We start from the raw sequence: 18,790 nt of genomic DNA on the forward strand, positions 1-18,790 counted from the left end.
GATTTATCCCAATTATCAGTTTAGGAAACCTTTTATTGAGTACTGAATATTTCGTCCAGAAGATCCTGCTGACAGCACATTGTGTAACAGACAGATGGCTTGTAAATTAGGTTAACTTGGTTAACCCTAATTTGTTTTTTAAAAAGCCCAAGGCCCAAGATTGCATATAAAAGGACTGAAATCCTATTTTGGAACGCAGACATAAGATTTTATTTGTGAAGAATTGTTGTTCTGTAACTGTCTCGTGTGATCCAAGCAATTGACCTTGATGACTGTGTTGGAATAGTTTGTGTCTGTGTAATGTCACTCTAAGATTTTAAGCACGAGTGTATGTCTTCTATCTTTAATTGTTATTTGTTTATGTGTAACCACTACTGTGATTGAGGGGAAGTGGAATGAAGATATTCCATATCTAGAGAGAACCTAGGTAGAAGGGTCATTGGGTAGTGATTAGGTGAGAAGATGTAAACGGGGGAGTTTAGCTTTGAATTGATACTACTAGTATTGGACATCATCCTTGGCTTGGTAGCCCCCAGAGTAGGTTGTTTGAACCAAACTAGGTAAACAGTTATGTATGTTCTTTATTGTTTTTTATGTTATTATGTTATTATTGTTTGTGTTGCTTAATTGTGGATGTCTTAACATCTAGTCTAACATCGAGCGTGTGTTACTAGAATTTTCAACTAAGTAGGGTTGTATGCCACGTAATAATTCATTAACATTTCACAAATTACAAACTAGGAAACTGCGATAATTGCAAAACTGCGATCTGCGATCAAAAACACACTTCAACATATAAATTATGAAGGCGTACAACCTCTAAAAAACACCAACATACCCAAACTACGTAGACTATGATCGTCCCTAAGGAGGTATGTAGGCACTAGGTAACAAGGCGAGTCCCCTTCCCCTAAACTTCAATATGTTTAAAGATTTACCCTATTTAACTTTCGGTCACCTTTCTTTATTAGCCATAAACCTTTACCTTAGACAAAACCTTAGGAAAGGGTTAAGGGTGCCTAACACCTTCCTTTGACCTGATTATAATAACTTATCTAGATCTCTAAACTTCGTAGGGTTTCCTATTGGCCCTGGAAGAATAGGTGGCGACTCTAAAATCAAAATTTTTAGGTCAGGTTGCTACATCATGGTGGTGAATTTGAGAATAAATTCTTTGAAATCTATTTCAAAGAAAATGGTATTGCCCATGATTTATCTTGTCCTAGAACTCCACAACAAAATGGAGTTGTAGAACGAAAGAATAGGACTCTACAAGAAATGGACAGAACCATGATCAATGAGACTAATATGGCTAAGCATTTCCGGGCATAAGCAATTAACACAGCGTGTTATATTTAGAATAGAATCTCCATAATACCTATTCTAAATAAGACTCCTTATGAATTGTGGAGGAACAGAAATCCCAACATTTCATTTTTCTATCCATTCGGATGTGTCTGTTATATTCTGAATACTAAAGATCATCTGAACAAGTTTGATTCTAAAGCTCAGAAGTGTTTTCTACTTAGATATTCTGGACGCTCTAAGGGCTACAGAGTATACAATACTGGAACTCAGATAGTTGAGGAATCAATTAATATCAGATTTGATGATAATCTTGGCAATGAAAAACCAAAGCAGTTTGAGAATTTTGCAGATATAGATATATCTAACTCAGATCATGAAGAGCCCAGAAGAAAGGATGTAGCAGAAGATCAAGTTGCAGCGTCTTTAGAGAATCTCATAATATCTGAAGAGCCAACACTCAGAAGATCATCTAGAATCAACTCTGCACATCAAGAAGATGTTATAATTGGAAATAAAGATGATCCCATCAGAACAAGAGCATTCCTAAAGAACAATGTAGAATGTCAATTTGGTTTAGTGTATTTGATTGAGCCAACTTTTGTTGATCAAGCTCTGAAAGATGCTGACTCGATTATTGCTATGCAAGAAGAGTTAAATAAGTTTACAAGGAATGATGTTTGGGATCTGGTTCCAAGACCTAAAGGATTCAATATCATTGGAACTAAATGGGTTTTCAGAAACAAGCTGAGCGAGAAAGGTGAATTCATCATAAACAAAGCCAGACTGGTTACTCAGGGATATAGTCCGCAAGAAGGTATTGACTATACAGAAACCATTGCACCAGTGGCCAGGTTAGAATCTATTAGATTGTTAATTTAATTTGCCACTCAGAATAACATCACTCTATATCAGATGGATGTTAAGAGTGCCTTTTTAAATGTTTATATAGATGAAGAAGTTTATATCCACAAACCTCCTAGTTTTGAAGACTCTAAGTCTCCAGAACATATTTTTAAATTAAAGAAATCATTATACGGATTCAAGCAAGCTCCCAGAGTTTGGTATGAAAGATTAAGTTCTTTCCTTCTGGATAATGGTTCCACAAGAGGAAAAGTAGACACAACTCTCTTCTGTAAAACCTTTAAAAAGGATATGTTAATTTGTCAAATTTATGTTGACGATATTATATTTGGAACATCTAATGCTACACTTGGAAAAGATTTTGCTAAGTCTATGATGGCATAATTTGAGATTAGCATGATGGGAGAACTCAAGTATTTTCTAGTCATTCAGATCAATCAAACTTCTGAAGGAACCTATGTTCATCAGACCAAGTATGTCAAAGAGCTTCTGAAGAAGTTCAATCTGTCTGAAAGCAAAGAAGCAAAAACTCCAATGCATCAAACTTGCGTATTAGGTAAGGATGAGGTAAGCAAGAAGGTAGATCAGAAGATCTACAGAGGTATGATAGGATATCTTCTCTTTCTGACTGCTTCTAGACCTGATATTTTATTCAATGTATGCATGTGTGTTAGATTCCAATTAGATTCTAGAGAATCTCACTTAACTGTTGTTAAGAGAATTCTTAGGTATCTGAAAGGTGTTAGAACAAGATTTGTTCTTATCAATTATCTTAGTTTTGATGATAACAATAATATGAATTTTGCTTAAGATAATATGGTACTCTAATCCAATGCAATTTCCCTTTCAGGAAATATATAAAGAGTACGCATAATTCAGCGCTCAGAAGTTGTGTCTCAAATGGTTCAGCATGCAAAATCAGAACATGGTCTGGCAAGACATCAGAAGATGGTCGAAGCAGAATCAGAACATGGGTCTATGGAAGCATCAGAAGAACAAGAGATCAGAAGCACTGAAGATCAGAAGATGGTATCACGCTCAGAAGCACTTCAAGATCAGAAGATCAGAAGATGCTATGCACCAAGCTGTTTGACTCTGATGATATTCAAACGTTATATTCACAAACATCAGATCAGAAGAAAGTACACGTGGCAGACTACGCTGACTGACAAAAGGAACGTTAAAGCTACTAAAGGCAACGTCAGTAGACACAGCGTGAACAAGGCTCGAGGTAGTTGACAAAAGCGTATAACATTAAATGCAATGCTGTACGGAACACGCAAAGCATTAAATGCATTCAACGGTCATCTTCTCAACGCCTATAAATATGAAGTTCTGATGAGAAGCAAGGTTAACGATTCTGCACCAAAACAACTTATATCAAACTTGCTGAAACGCTGTTCAAATCTAAACTCAGAATCTTCATCTTCATCAAAGCTCACTACATTGCTGTTGTAATATTTTAGTGAGATTAAGCTTAAACGATTAAGAGAAATATCACAGTTGTGATTATCGCTTTTAAGAAGCATTTGTAATACTCTTAGAATTACATTAAGTTGTAAGGAACTAGAGTGATCGTGTTGATCAGAATACTCTAGGGAAGTCTTAGGAGTGAACTAAGCCTAGAGTGATCAGGTTGATCAGTAGACTCTAGAAAAGTCTTAGAAGTTGTCTAAGCAGTTGTTCCTGGAGTGATCAAGTTGTGATCAGAAGACTCTGGAAGACTTAGTTGCGGACTAAGTGGAAAACCATTGTAATCCGTGCGATTAGTGGATTAAATCCTCAGGTTGAGGTAAATCATCTCTGCGGGGGTGGACTGGAGTAGCTTCGTTAACAGCGAACCAGGATAAAAATAATTGTGCAATTTATTTTTATCGTCCAAGATTTAAAGTCACACTTATTCAATCCCCCCCTTTCTAAGTGTTTTTCTATCCTTCAATTGGTATCAGAGCGCCGGTTCTAAGGTGCAAGCACTTAACCGTGTTTAGAAAAGATTCAGGAAGAGAAAAACGCTTCATTTAAAAGATGGCTGGTGAAACTCCGACAAATCCACCTGCATCTACATCTGGCTCTGCTGAGCAATACAACGGTAACAATGGTTATACAAGACCGCCGGTATTTGAGGGTGAAAACTTTGAATACTGGAAAGATAAACTGGAAAGTTACTTTCTTGGTCTAGATGGTGATCTATGGGATCTTCTGATGGATGGTTACAAACATCCAGTAAATGCCAGTGGCGTAAAGCTGACAAGGCAAGAAATGAATGATGATCAAAAGAAGCATTTCAGGAATCATCATAAATGCAGAACTGTTTTGCTGAATGCTATTTCTCATGTTGAGTATGAGAAAATATCAAACAGGGAAACAGCCTATGATATATATGAGTCCTTGAAAATGACTCATGAAGGAAATGCTCAAGTCAAGGAGACAAAAGCTCTTGCCTTAATCCAGAAGTATGAAGCCTTCAAGATGGAGGATGATGAAGACATTGAAAAGATGTTTTCGAGATTTCAAACTCTGACTGCTGGATTGAGAGTTCTTGACAAAGGATACACCAAGGCTGATCATGTAAAGAAGATCATCAGAAGCTTACCCAGAAGATGGGGTCCTATGGTGACTGCATTCAAGATTGCAAAGAATCTGAATGAAGTTTCTCTGGAAGAGCTTATCAGCGCCTTGAGAAGTCATGAAATAGAGCTGGACGCAAATGAGCCTCAAAAGAAAGGTAAGTCTATTGCATTAAAATCCAATATCAAGAAATGCACTAACGCTTTTCAGGCTAGAGAAGAAGATCCTGAAGAATCAGAATCTGAAGAAGAAGATGAACTGTCCATGATTTCCAGAAGGGTAAATCAACTCTGGAAGAGCAAGCAAAGGAAGTTCAGAGGCTTCAGAAGTTCAAAGAGATTTGAACATGGAGAATCTTCTGATGAAAGAAGATTTGACAAGAAGAAGGTCATGTGCTATGAATGCAATGAACCAGGACACTTCAGGAATGAATGTCCAAATCTTCAGAAGGAGAATCCCAAGAAGAAGTTTCATAAGAAGAAAGGTCTTATGGCAACCTGGGATGAGTCAGAAGATGATTCTGAAGACGAGCAGGCCAACTGTGCGCTGATGGCGACAGAAGATGACGGATCAGAGTCTACATCAGAATCAGATTCTGAAGAGGTATTTTCTGAACTTACTAGAGATGAGTTAGTTTCCGGATTAACTGAACTTCTGGAATCCAAGTCTCAGATTTGTATTAAATACAAAAAGCTGAAAAAGCTATTTGAATTTGAAACAAAGAGGCTTGAGTTGGAAAATTCTGAATTAAAAGAAAAACTTTTAAAATTATCCAATAATGTTGGATCTCCTTCTAATTTAGAAAAATCCACTCCTAGTCTAAACCATATTCTGAAAGAATATGATTTAAGTTTCAGGAAGTTCCTATCTAGAAGTATTGGCAGAAGTCAGCTAGCTTCTATGATATATGCCGTATCCGGAAACAAAAGAGTTGGCATTGGTTATGAGGGTGAAACCCCATACAAACTTGAACCTATTGATGAAATGAAACTCACATACAAGCCATTGTATGATCAGTTCAAGTATGGCCACTCTCATGATATTAGGCACACTTCACATGCTCAAAGTTTTCACATAACACACACCAAGAAGCATGTGACACAACCTAGGAAATATCATGAAACTCATATTAAAAATTATCATGCTGTTCCTCCTATTGCTTATAATGTCAAACCCAAGTTCAATCAGAACTTGAGAAAATCTAACAAGAAAGGACCCAAGAAAATGTGGGTACCTAAGGATAAGATTATTCCTATTGCAGATATCCTTGGCTGCAAGAAGGACAAAGCACAACATGTCATGGTACCTGGACTCTGGATGCTCACGACACATGACAGGAAGAAGGTCTATGTTCCAAGACCTGGTGCTTAAGTCTGGAGGAGAAGTCAAGTTTGGAGGAGATCAGAAGGGCAAGATAATTGGCTCTGGAACTATAAAGTCTGGTAACTCTCCTTCCATTTCTAATGTACTTCTTGTAGAAGGACTAACTCATAACCTCTTATCTATCAGTCAATTAAGTGACAATGGTTATGATATAATCTTCAATCAAAAGTCTTGCAAGGCTGTAAATCAGAAGGATGGCTCAATCCTATTTACAGGCAAGAGGAAGAACAACATTTATAAGACAGATCTGCAAGATCTTATGAGTCAGAAGGTGACTTGTCTTATGTCTGTTTCTGAAGAGCAGTGGGTCTGGCACAGGAGATTAGGTCATGCTAGTTTGAGAAAGATCTCTCAGATTAACAAACTGAATCTTGTCAGAGGACTCCCTAATCTGAAATTCAAATCAGATGCTCTTTGTGAAGCATGTCAGAAGGGCAAGTTCTCCAAACCTGCATTCAAGTCTAAGAATGTTGTTTCTACCTCAAGGCCATTAGAACTCTTGCACATTGATCTGTTTGGACCAGTCAAAACAGCATCTGTCAGAGGAAAGAAATATGGATTAGTCATCGTAGATGATTATAGTCGCTGGACGTGGGTAAAATTCTTGAAACACAAGGATGAGACTCATTCAGTGTTCTTTGATTTCTGCATTCAGATTCAATCTGAAAAAGAGTGTAAAATCATAAAGGTCAGAAGTGATCATGGTGGTGAATTTGAGAACAGATCCTTTGAAGAGTTCTTCAAAGAAAATGGTATTGCCCATGATTTCTCTTGTCCTAGAACTCCACAGCAAAATGGGGTTGTAGAACGAAAGAATAGGACTCTGCAAGAAATGGCCAGAACCATGATCAATGAAACCAATATGGCTAAGCATTTCTGGGCAGAAGCAATAAACACTGCATGCTATATTCAGAATAGAATCTCTATCAGACCTATTCTAAATAAGACTCCTTATGAATTGTGGAAGAATAGAAAGCCCAACATTTCATATTTCCATCCTTTTGGATGTGTATGTTTTATTCTGAACACTAAAGATCATCTTGGTAAGTTTGATTCCAAAGCTCAAAAATGTTTTCTTCTTGGATATTCTGAACGCTCAAAAGGCTACAGAGTATACAATACTGAAACATTGGTTGTAGAAGAATCAATCAATATCAGGTTTGATGATAAGCTTGGTTCTGAAAAACCAAAGCAGGTTGATAATTTTGCAGGTTATGATATTGACATATCAGAAGTTGTTGAGCCAAGAAGCAATGCATCAGAAGCAGAGCTTCTCAGAAGCAAAGAATCTGAAGATCAAGTATCAGCTTCTCTGGAGGATCTAAGTATTTCTGAAGAACCATCTGTCAGAAGATCATCCAGACTCATCTCTGGTCATTCAGAAGATGTCATTCTTGGAAAGAAGGATGATCCAATCAGAACAAGAGCATTCCTTAAGAACAATGCAGACTGTCAATTAGGTCTTGTATCTTTGATCGAGCCAACTTCTGTTGATCATGCTCTAGAAGATCCAGACTGGATAATTGCTATGCAAGAAGAACTGAATCAGTTTACAAGGAATGATGTTTGGGATCTTGTTCCTAGACCAGATGGATTCAATATAATTGGTACAAAATGGGTCTTCAGAAACAAGCTCAGTGAGAAAGGTGAAGTGGTAAGGAACAAAGCCAGATTGGTGGCTCAGGGTTATAGTCAGCAAGAAGGGATTGATTATACAGAAACCTTTGCACCAGTGGCCAGGTTAGAATCTATTCGTCTATTAATTTCTTTTGCCACTCAACATAACATCACTCTCTATCAAATGGATGTTAAGAGTGCCTTCTTAAATGGTTATATAGATGAAGAAGTTTATGTCCATCAACCTCCTGGATTTGAAGACTCTATGTCTCCTAATCATGTTTTTAAACTAAAGAAATCATTGTATGGATTGAAACAAGCTCCCAGAGCTTGGTATGAACGCTTAAGTTCTTTCCTTCTAGATAATGGTTTCACTAGAGGAAAAGTGGACACTACTCTCTTTTGTAAAACCTTTGAAAAGGATATTTTAATTTGTCAAATATATGTAGATGATATTATTTTTGGAACATCTAATGCTACACTTGGAAAGGAGTTTGCTAAGTCTATGCAGGCTGAGTTTGAAATGAGCATGATGGGAGAACTCAAGTATTTCCTTGGAATACAAATAAATCAAACATCAGAAGGAACGTATGTTCACCAAACCAAGTATGTGAAGGAACTTCTGAAGAAGTTTAATCTTCTGGACTGCAAAGAAGCCAAAACTCCTATGCATCCAACATGCATCCTAGGTAAGGATGAGGTAAGTAAGAAGGTAGATCAGAAGTTATACAGAGGTATGATTGGATCTCTTCTATATTTGACTGCTTCTAGACCTGACATTCTGTTCAATGTTTGTTTGTGTGCTAGATTCCAATCAGATCCTAGAGAATCTCATTTAACTGCTGTTAAGAGAATTCTAAGGTATCTGAAAGGTACTACTAATGTTGGTTTAGTTTACAGAAAATCTAAAGAATACAACTTAGTAGGATTCTGTGATGCTGATTATGCTGGAGACAGAATTGAAAGAAAAAGTACTTCAGGAAGTTGCCAATTTCTTGGAAGTCATTTGATCTCCTGGTACAGCAAGAAGCAAGCAACTATTGCTCTATCAACGACAGAAGCAGAATATGTAGCTGCTGCTGGTTGTAGTACACAGATGCTCTGGATGAAGAGTCAGTTAGAAGATTATCAGATATTTGAGAGTAACATTCCTATATTCTGTGATAATACTTCTGCTATATGTTTATCTAAGAATCCTATTCTTCATTCAAAAGCTAAACATATTGAGATTAAACATCATTTCATAAGGGACTATGTTCAGAAGGGTGTCATATCTTTAAACTTTGTTGATACAGACCATCAATGGGCTGATATCTTTACAAAACCCCTGGCTGAAGATAGGTTTAAGTTCATTCTGAAGAACATCAGTATGGATTTATGCCCAGAATGAGAAGATGAGAAGTTCTTATGTATGAGTATCTTCTGAAATGAAAATGGATTATTTTTTTATCAGAAGTTCTGATTGAAATCTTTTAGAAATTATGACTCGGTTATTACTAACGTTTCATTGTCTAAGTTGATTCAGAACCTCTTTTAAAGCAAAACAGCTGTTACGTTTTATCTCGGGATGGTAAACCTGTCGTTACTATTCATGGATAAACGCGCGTGCAGTTGAAGGGACGCCGACCATAGGTAACTGTGCTAGTCACCTCATTTGTCTTTATTATCTCTCCTCACGTCACGTAACATTTAATGCTAGTCATCATTCGTTTCATTTTATTTCTTTTTAAATACTCTTCAAAATGGTTTTTGGTTTCCTATCTCTCTGTTTTCCTCTTAAAGTTTTTTTTTCTTCTCTCTCTCTCTCGTTTTTCATTTCTTCTCTCAAAACCTAGCGTTCACCCTAAGTCTGTTGAAGCTCCATGACTCAAAGGCGACAGATCTCTGTGCATCTCGGGATGGCTCTTCTAATACCGCTCAAGTCAGACTCTTCTTTGATGTTGTTATCAACTTTCATCCAAAGACAGAAGACTTTCTTGAGTTGTAGGAAGATATGCTCAACTTCTATGTTGAGTTTCTTGACCGAATGTTGTATTTTTTAATTTTTGTAGTCATTTCCTCTTTGGAAATTCTACTTTGTATTTGCTAGGAATGTTTCTCATCTTGTTAAACATAGGAACTTTTTGTAATATCTTTTGATTATCAATGGAAAAGTTTCTTTGTGTTTTACATTCCAGTAAATGTTTTCTTTTGTCGTTTTATGCATCTGAATCTTTTTAAATATTCTTTTTTGATGTTATGACAAAAAGGGGGAGAAGATAAATGATAAATGATAAATGATTTGATTAAATCTATCAGTTGCTGGGTAAAGGCTCCCACACATTCACTAACAAGAACTGCAAGTTCTATATGGTTTAAGTGTTTTGCAGGTACAGAGAAGTGAAGTGAATCTTCAGAAGCAAACACTAGAAGCAAAACCATAAGAAGCGTTATTCTGTAAAAGGAATAAGCTCTTGGAAACTGAAGCAAGCCGAGTGCTGTCAAGCTTCAGAGATCAGAAGCAAGAAAGAAGAATGAATCAGAAGCACTGATAATAGAATTTGAATATCATTGTCTATCCTGTTCTGACAAAATTCTATTTGCTCTGATACATATAATGTTATGGCTCTGATACATTATTTGCTCTGATACATTATTTCAGCCTATATGGCTCTGATACATATAATGTGTTCAAACATACATTTTATGTTCTAACTCGTTCATGCTGACTTTTGTCGTTTAGTTTTTGTTCTGTAACATTTCAGGATGTAGAGATGCTCTGATGATGCTCTGGTACATTCAACAATGTTCTGATACAAATCTAGCATGAAGTGATGATTGGTAGACATTCAAAGTTCTGAAGCTATCCGAGGGAAGCAGAAATCAGAAGATGTGAATGTTCTAAAAGATCCAGAAAACTCAAGTTCTGAAGCTGTCCTGAATGGAAGCAGAAATCAGAAGCTGTGAATGTTCTGAAGATCAAAGAAATTCAAGTTCTGAAGCTGTCCTGAATGGAAGCAGAAGTCAGAAGCTGTGAATGTTCTGAAGATCAAAGAAATTCAAGTTCTGAAGCTGTCCACGATGGAAGCAGGAATCAGAAGCTGTGAGTGTTCTAAGGATCTAAAGAAATTCAAGTTCTGAAGCTGTCCAATGGAAGCAGAAGTCAGAAGCTATGAATTCTCTGAAGGCAGAAGCTTATATGATCGTCTCTACCGAAATAATCAGGGAAGTCTTTTATCAAAGTTCTTCGAGTATTTATTTCAGGGGGAGATTATTTATCTCAGGGGGAGATTGTTAATCTCAGGGGGAGACATATTCATATGCTTATGCTATAGCTGTGTAATTTGTCTTTTGCCGTCTACTCTTTCTGATCGCAAATTCATATCATTTATATATGTTTTTGTCATCATCAAAAAGGGGGAGATTGTTAGAACAAGATTTGTTCTTATCAATTATCTTAGTTTTGATGATAACAATAATATGAATTTTGCTTAAGATAATATGGTACTCTAATCCAATGCAATTTCCCTTTCAGGAAATATATAAAGAGTACGCATAATTCAGCGCTCAGAAGTTGTGTCTCAAATGGTTCAGCATGCAAAATCAGAACATGGTCTGGCAAGACATCAGAAGATGGTCGAAGCAGAATCAGAACATGGGTCTATGGAAGCATCAGAAGAACAAGAGATCAGAAGCACTGAAGATCAGAAGATGGTATCACGCTCAGAAGCACTTCAAGATCAGAAGATCAGAAGATGCTATGCACCAAGCTGTTTGACTCTGATGATATTCAAACGTTATATTCACAAACATCAGATCAGAAGAAAGTACACGTGGCAGACTACGCTGACTGACAAAAGGAACGTTAAAGCTACTAAAGGCAACGTCAGTAGACACAGCGTGAACAAGGCTCGAGGTAGTTGACAAAAGCGTATAACATTAAATGCAATGCTGTACGGAACACGCAAAGCATTAAATGCATTCAACGGTCATCTTCTCAACGCCTATAAATATGAAGTTCTGATGAGAAGCAAGGTTAACGATTCTGCACCAAAACAACTTATATCAAACTTGCTGAAACGCTGTTCAAATCTAAACTCAGAATCTTCATCTTCATCAAAGCTCACTACATTGCTGTTGTAATATTTTAGTGAGATTAAGCTTAAACGATTAAGAGAAATATCACAGTTGTGATTATCGCTTTTAAGAAGCATTTGTAATACTCTTAGAATTACATTAAGTTGTAAGGAACTAGAGTGATCGTGTTGATCAGAATACTCTAGGGAAGTCTTAGGAGTGAACTAAGCCTAGAGTGATCAGGTTGATCAGTAGACTCTAGAAAAGTCTTAGAAGTTGTCTAAGCAGTTGTTCCTGGAGTGATCAAGTTGTGATCAGAAGACTCTGGAAGACTTAGTTGCGGACTAAGTGGAAAACCATTGTAATCCGTGCGATTAGTGGATTAAATCCTCAGGTTGAGGTAAATCATCTCTGCGGGGGTGGACTGGAGTAGCTTCGTTAACAGCGAACCAGGATAAAAATAATTGTGCAATTTATTTTTATCGTCCAAGATTTAAAGTCACACTTATTCAATCCCCCCCTTTCTAAGTGTTTTTCTATCCTTCAAAAGGTACTACTAATGTTGGTTTGGTCTACAGAAGATCTGAAGAATACAACTTAGTAGGATACTGTGATGCTGATTACGCTGGAGATAGAGTTTAAAGGAAAAGTGTATCTATAAGCTGTCAGTTTCTGGGAAATAATCTGATCTCCTGGTACAACAAGAAGCAAGCAACAATTGCACTATCTACTATAGAAGCAAGATACGTAGCCGCTGCTGGAGGTAGTACACAGATGCTCTGGATGAAAAGTCAGCTAGAAGACTATCAGATTTATGAGAGTAACATTCCTATATTCTGTGATAATACTTCTGCTATTTGTTTATCTAAAACTCCTATTTTACATTCTAAAGCTAAACATATAGAGATAAATATCACTTCATTAGGGACTGTGTTCAGAAGGGTGTTCTTTCTTTAAACTTTGTGGATACAGAACATCAGTGGGCTGGTATCTTTACAAAACCCCTTGCTGAAGATAGGTTTAAGTTCATTATGAAGAACATCAGTATGGATTTATGCCCAGAATGAATGTGTTGAGAAGATCTGATATATGGATTAGACTTGAAAATGTGGATTTATTTTCTTATCAAATGTTCTGGTTATGTATGATCATTTAGATATTCTGATTCTGTTATCTCTAACGTTTCATATGTCTAAGTAAGATACATAACTTCGGTTAAAGCAAAACAGCTATCACCAGCTATTCCAAATGATGACCACATGTTCATTCTGAAGGGACGAGCATGCGTTCAGTTGATGAGACGCCGCCCTAGGTAACTGTCCAAATATTTTCAAATCTCACGCTACCTCCACTAACGTCTATCAACATTAAATGTAAATGATTCAATTTCTGTAACCGTTGCATTCAGAATCTCATTGCATTCTGTTTTCAAGTCCGTGCCTATTTAAACACATTTCATTATCATTTTCTCTCTTTTCACTCATTCATCATATTCGTTTATGCATTTCGGTCTTATATTCTCTCTGCATAAAAACCCTAAACCCAGAAATCTCAAGCAGTCTTCAATGGCTTCGTCTTCAAAAGATCAACAAAAGGTTTCGTCTTCTCAACAAGAACAACAATAGCAACCACAATTTGTCTTCTCTCCTTTGAAGACCTGTTTGATTCCTTATGAACATTTAGAAGTTCTCTGTGAACTTATGGTTGATTTTGAAAATCTTAAAGCACATCAGTTCGACATCAAGACAAATATGTCGGTTCAAGGATGGGAAAATTTCTTTGACCGTCTCATTGTACGGGTCTATCCTATGTTGGTTAAGGAATTTTGGACTCAGGATACTCTAACCTCAAACCCCATTATCTCTTTTGTGTTAGGGCGAGAGGTTGTTATTACTGAGAATCTTATAAGGAATTTATTTAATCTTCAAGATTTGGGTGTGTCGTACCCCAATTTTTGACCTAGCTTTTTTCGTTCGTTTAGGCATGCCACATTCATATTCAAAAATTGACTTTTAGTCAACAAAAATATGTGTAGCATTTGTGCGTCCGTTTGCATCTCATTTTGAAAAAATTTAAAAAAAATATGCGTAGCATTTTATGTTCATTTGTATAATTTTTTATTATTCAAGAAAATGAAGAAAATATGTGTTTTAATTTATAGTTTAATAATATATTAAAAAATGTTTAATTTTAGATTTTTAGTTTAAATTTTGTTTGTTTATTAATGTTTTTTGTTTTATTTATTTATTTTTTATATTTTATTAATTTAAATCCTTTTTTTATTTAGTAAGAAATGTGCAATAAAAAAATATAGAAGTTTGGTTTTTTAGGCCCATTTACACTCTTGTTCTTAAACCCATCTTATTCTTTTTTTTGATATTACACTAAGTCAAACAAAATGTAAAAAAAGAACAACATATTCCATCCCACATCTCTTGCCAAACACTACGGTCCAAAAATTCTGCTCACACTGCATCTTTCTCCAACAAACACAATGCTCCAAAAAAAACTGTCCATTACAATCCAAAATTGCTGCTCCACTTTTCTGTCAAAGTGTCCTGCATAAACAAACAAAAATTTCACCCAAATGTTCATACCATACCTGCACTTAAAAAGGACCCAAAATCAGAGCTCAGAAATGTTCAAAATTTTCTCACCAGTTTCCCCCCAGAACCCACTCAAATCCCTCAATAAAAGACTCAGCAACAACATATCAGGGAGGAGAAAGGGAGATAGTGGTCACTCTGCAAAAATTTGTTCAGGATGTTTCCTCCAAAACCCATTGAGAAAAATGACTAAGTTCCTTCAAAGAAATGTGAACAATACCTTTTCCAATCACCTTCATTCACTCATATTACTCTTAAAACCATCATCAAATACTTGCAGCAAATTGAACAAACTTTAAACCATCAGATATACATATTTCCTAAACCTTCAGATTCATTAAACAGTAGCTCTCATCAGTACACAACTTGCAAATGAGACTTCTCACCTTCGAATCATACAAAACCGTGACCAGACCTCTCACCTTCATAACCAAAAATCGCCACATACCACGACACTGACACGAAGATTCATCATCATCATCGTGAACACCATAACAACTTGTATCAGAAGCGCATACAATAGTTGCAACAACGTATCCACAAAACATAAGCGGAAAAGACGAAATCAGAAGCTGACGAAGAGCTGATGTTAAAAACAAGAAGAATATACATGTGTTTGCATCTTCTCCCATGATTCTATTTCGATTTACTTTCTATCTTTGCTTATGTACCTTTGTAAAACTCTGAACTAATGATTGGGGATCTAGGGTTTCATTTGGGATAAGGGTTCTATTGTTTTGATTATCATTGTTGCGATATTTCCTTGTTGATGTGTTTATTCTTGAATCTATGAGTGAGACCGAGAGAGAACGAGATAGAGATGAAGAAAACGGTGAGATTAAGCTTTTGATTATTGTTGTTTCGTTTAACCGAGTAAACACGAGCGGGGGGCCATTGATGGTATATTCATGAAATTGAGAGGGATGAGAGGATCATTTTTGTTCTTTTCTGTTGTTGTTGTTTTGTCGAGAGAGAGAGAGAGAGAGAGGTCGAGGTTTGAGGGTGTTGCATTAGTTTTCAGAGTTTGAAATATGAGAAAGATGAGAGGATCTGAGTTTTGATGGAGAAGAACAAAACCGATTGAGTGACGGAGATGGGAGGCAGCTTTTGTTTTTTGTTTGTTAGATTTTAAGGTTTATTTGGATTTCGATCTGGGCTTAAGCCATGGCCCATTCCCGTTTTGCTAATCACCACCACGTTGGTCCACTCACCCCCAAGTTTAAGTTAAATTTATTTTGGGCCAGACTTTACAAAGCCCAGCGCAATTACTCCCTGTTTACCTTCTATATTGCGCTGCACCCCCTCCTTGGATTTGATATACTCACTTTGGGCCAAATCTGATGGCCCAACATATTCCTTTTAACACACCCCCTTTTACTTTAATTTTAGCCTATAGTTTTAGCTAATTTTATTTTGTTTTTTATTTTTATTTTTATTGTTAATTCTTGTTTACTCTAATTTTATATTAAAAATACAAAAAAAAAACATGTTTTATTTTAAATTTAGACTTTTATTTTCTTATTAAAAATACTAAAAAATATTTTATTAATTTCAATCCAAAATCAATAAATCTTGGTCCAATGCCAAGTTGTTACAAAGAAATTTCAAACCATTTTCACTAAGTTTCAACACTATATGACCTATAATGCAAGTAATGATGCATCAATGCAATAATTGGGAGATATTTTCTGATTTGAAGATCAGATTGGAAGGAGATAAGAAGCTTGGAAGATTAACCATGGTTAAGTCATTTTAACCATTTGCATTTAATGTGAAAGATTCCATTTTATCTCCAAATGCCAAATCACCATTCTTTGATCAACTTGCAAAGCTTTGCATTCAGAATCCTTGGCCTATAAATAGAGGTACAAACTTCATTCAAAATCACACCAAAACCTCATAATCATAGGTTTTCTTCTTCTTTCTTGAATTGCAAGTTTCATAGTTTTCAAAGAGGTAGAAATCTCAACCTCCAAATCCTTGAAGCCATGGCCAAAGTGATGGTTCTAACAACTTCTAAACATCATATGTGATGTGTTTGATCCACTCACACACCCCAAAAACACCTAAAACTCAGAATCATCATCTCACCTCCAAATATGCATAACACTAGCCTTATCATGCCAAAATCAATTCCAGGCCAATTCTGTCCAAGCTAATCATCCAAACACATTCCATATACCATAAGTGAGCTACCCCAATCATCATCCATGACCTGTAACATCAGAATCATCAAATTTGATTCATGCTCCAAGTGACTGCAAATCGTGTACCACCAACTGATCCAGATGTTTTCAATCCACTCCAAGCATTCAAACATGTTCCATAATGATCATTGAAGCTATCCAGATCATTACAAAGCATCTGTAACACCTCCAGCTCGAAATTCAATTCTCAGTTTTGACATTTTTGAAGGTAAGCTTCATGAACTTCAAACTCTATCCTCCATGCATCATAAATGAAAAACTGCTTTACCATCATGTTTCTTCATACATATGGATCATTAACCCTCAATCAATTGCATCATAACTTGCACATACACGATTTCAGATTGAATCATAGAATTAGGGTTCTTCGTGTTCATCAGAGAATCAATGATCTTAGAGCAAAAATAAATAAAATTAAAGATCACCATCATGTTCCTTATGAAAAAATGAGTAAGATAGACTATCTACTCGATCAAAACAATCCAGTTTCAAAGAGTTTCAAAATCAAATGGGGATGGAGTTCTTGGCGCGTTTTTTGTTCAGAAAATTCAAATTCTTGTTTTTTAATATAATTAAATGGAGGCGTGTATGTTACAAGCCACAAGCGTGGCTCAGTTGGCTTTTGTTTTGAGAAATAACCTCCAGGTCGTGGGTTCAACACCCTTAGAGACCAAAACCTCTTTTTTATCACTATTTTTCTTTCTTTTTTCACACAACTTTAGCTAATTAATTAACCAATCAAATTAATCCATTTTCACTTCATTTTTTGCACACTTCTCATTTAACATATATATTTTATGAATATTCATAAAAATCACAAAAAATATTTATTTAATACATTTTTTAATAGGTTTAAAATGACATGTTTTTAAGTGTTTTTTAATACTTTAAATATTGTTTTTCATTTGATTTTTCAAACTTAATCACTTGTAAATATTTTGTGATCAAACCCTAATCAATTAGGTATTAATTAAGTACAATCTTTGTTTTTTATCTTAATCAAGTTGATTTCTTTCAAAATTTCAAACCGTTTTAAAACAAACGATCATAGTTTTCAAAAACAAATAAACCATTTCTTTTTGGTTTTCTTTCAAAAAAACTCTTGATCAAATCCTTTTGGATTGATCAATTTATTTTCAAAACAAAGGGCCTCTCGAATATTAGAGAGTGTAAGTCCCTTTCCTTTTCTTTGTACAGTTTTTCTTTAAATAGAAAACTTCTTTCGAAACAAAGCTTTCAAACTGTTTTCAAACGACGAAACCTCGCAATTTTAGCAAAACAATCAACCATGTTTTATAAAATAAAACATGGGCCTCCAGATAGGTATAAGTCCCATTCCTTTACATGAAATTAGGTATTTCGTTGTACATACACTTTTTTTTACATACTTCGATCAGTTTGATTTTTTAACCTCGAATAACAAATCAAAAATGAAGGTTTTCTTTAAATCTTCCCAGAAATACCATGGGCCTCCATGTAGGTATAAGTCCCAACATCCCGTGTAAATATTTGTTTACATAGCTTTGAATAAAATCAACAGGCCTTTCCCCGAGTATAAGTCCCGAGCCCCCGTGTATATAAATGGATCATGCTTACAGGTATATTTCCTTCATAAACTCCATTGTATACACACACATATATATGTAATTGTTCATACTTGTTCATGTTTGTCCATGTTTGTTCATACTTGTTCATGTGTTTGTTCATGTTATATATACTTGTTCAACTTAGTACAACGCTAGGTTCCCCATAGCCTCCTATTGGGCTTCGTGCAAAGAATCTCCCTAGTTTAGGTTAGGACATAGAGTATGGTTTCCCGGTGAAATCGCTCTAAGAGCTCAAACCAACTATACCATGCCTCCTCTTGGGCTTTGTACAAATGACTTGTCCCTGCCATAGCCTCCTCTTGGGCTTACAATGCAAGGACCCTCGATTGTCCCTCCCATAGCCTCTTCTTGGGCTTACAATGCAAGGACCCTCGAATAGCCTCCTCTTGGGCTTCGTACAAGGACCCACGGGCTTCTTATAAGCATCCCCATAATATCAAAAACAAATACCCTAGGAGATTAGACATTTATCATCTCTATGATAGGAGTATCTTATCTATATCATCACAAAGCAATCAATCAAACTTTTTTGCCACAAGGCTGGCTAATCAATCAAACCTTTTGCCACCAGGCTGGC

The sequence above is a fragment of the Vicia villosa genome, linkage group LG3 (assembly GCF_029867415.1).
Source record: "Vicia villosa cultivar HV-30 ecotype Madison, WI linkage group LG3, Vvil1.0, whole genome shotgun sequence".
NCBI lineage: Eukaryota > Viridiplantae > Streptophyta > Magnoliopsida > Fabales > Fabaceae > Vicia > Vicia villosa.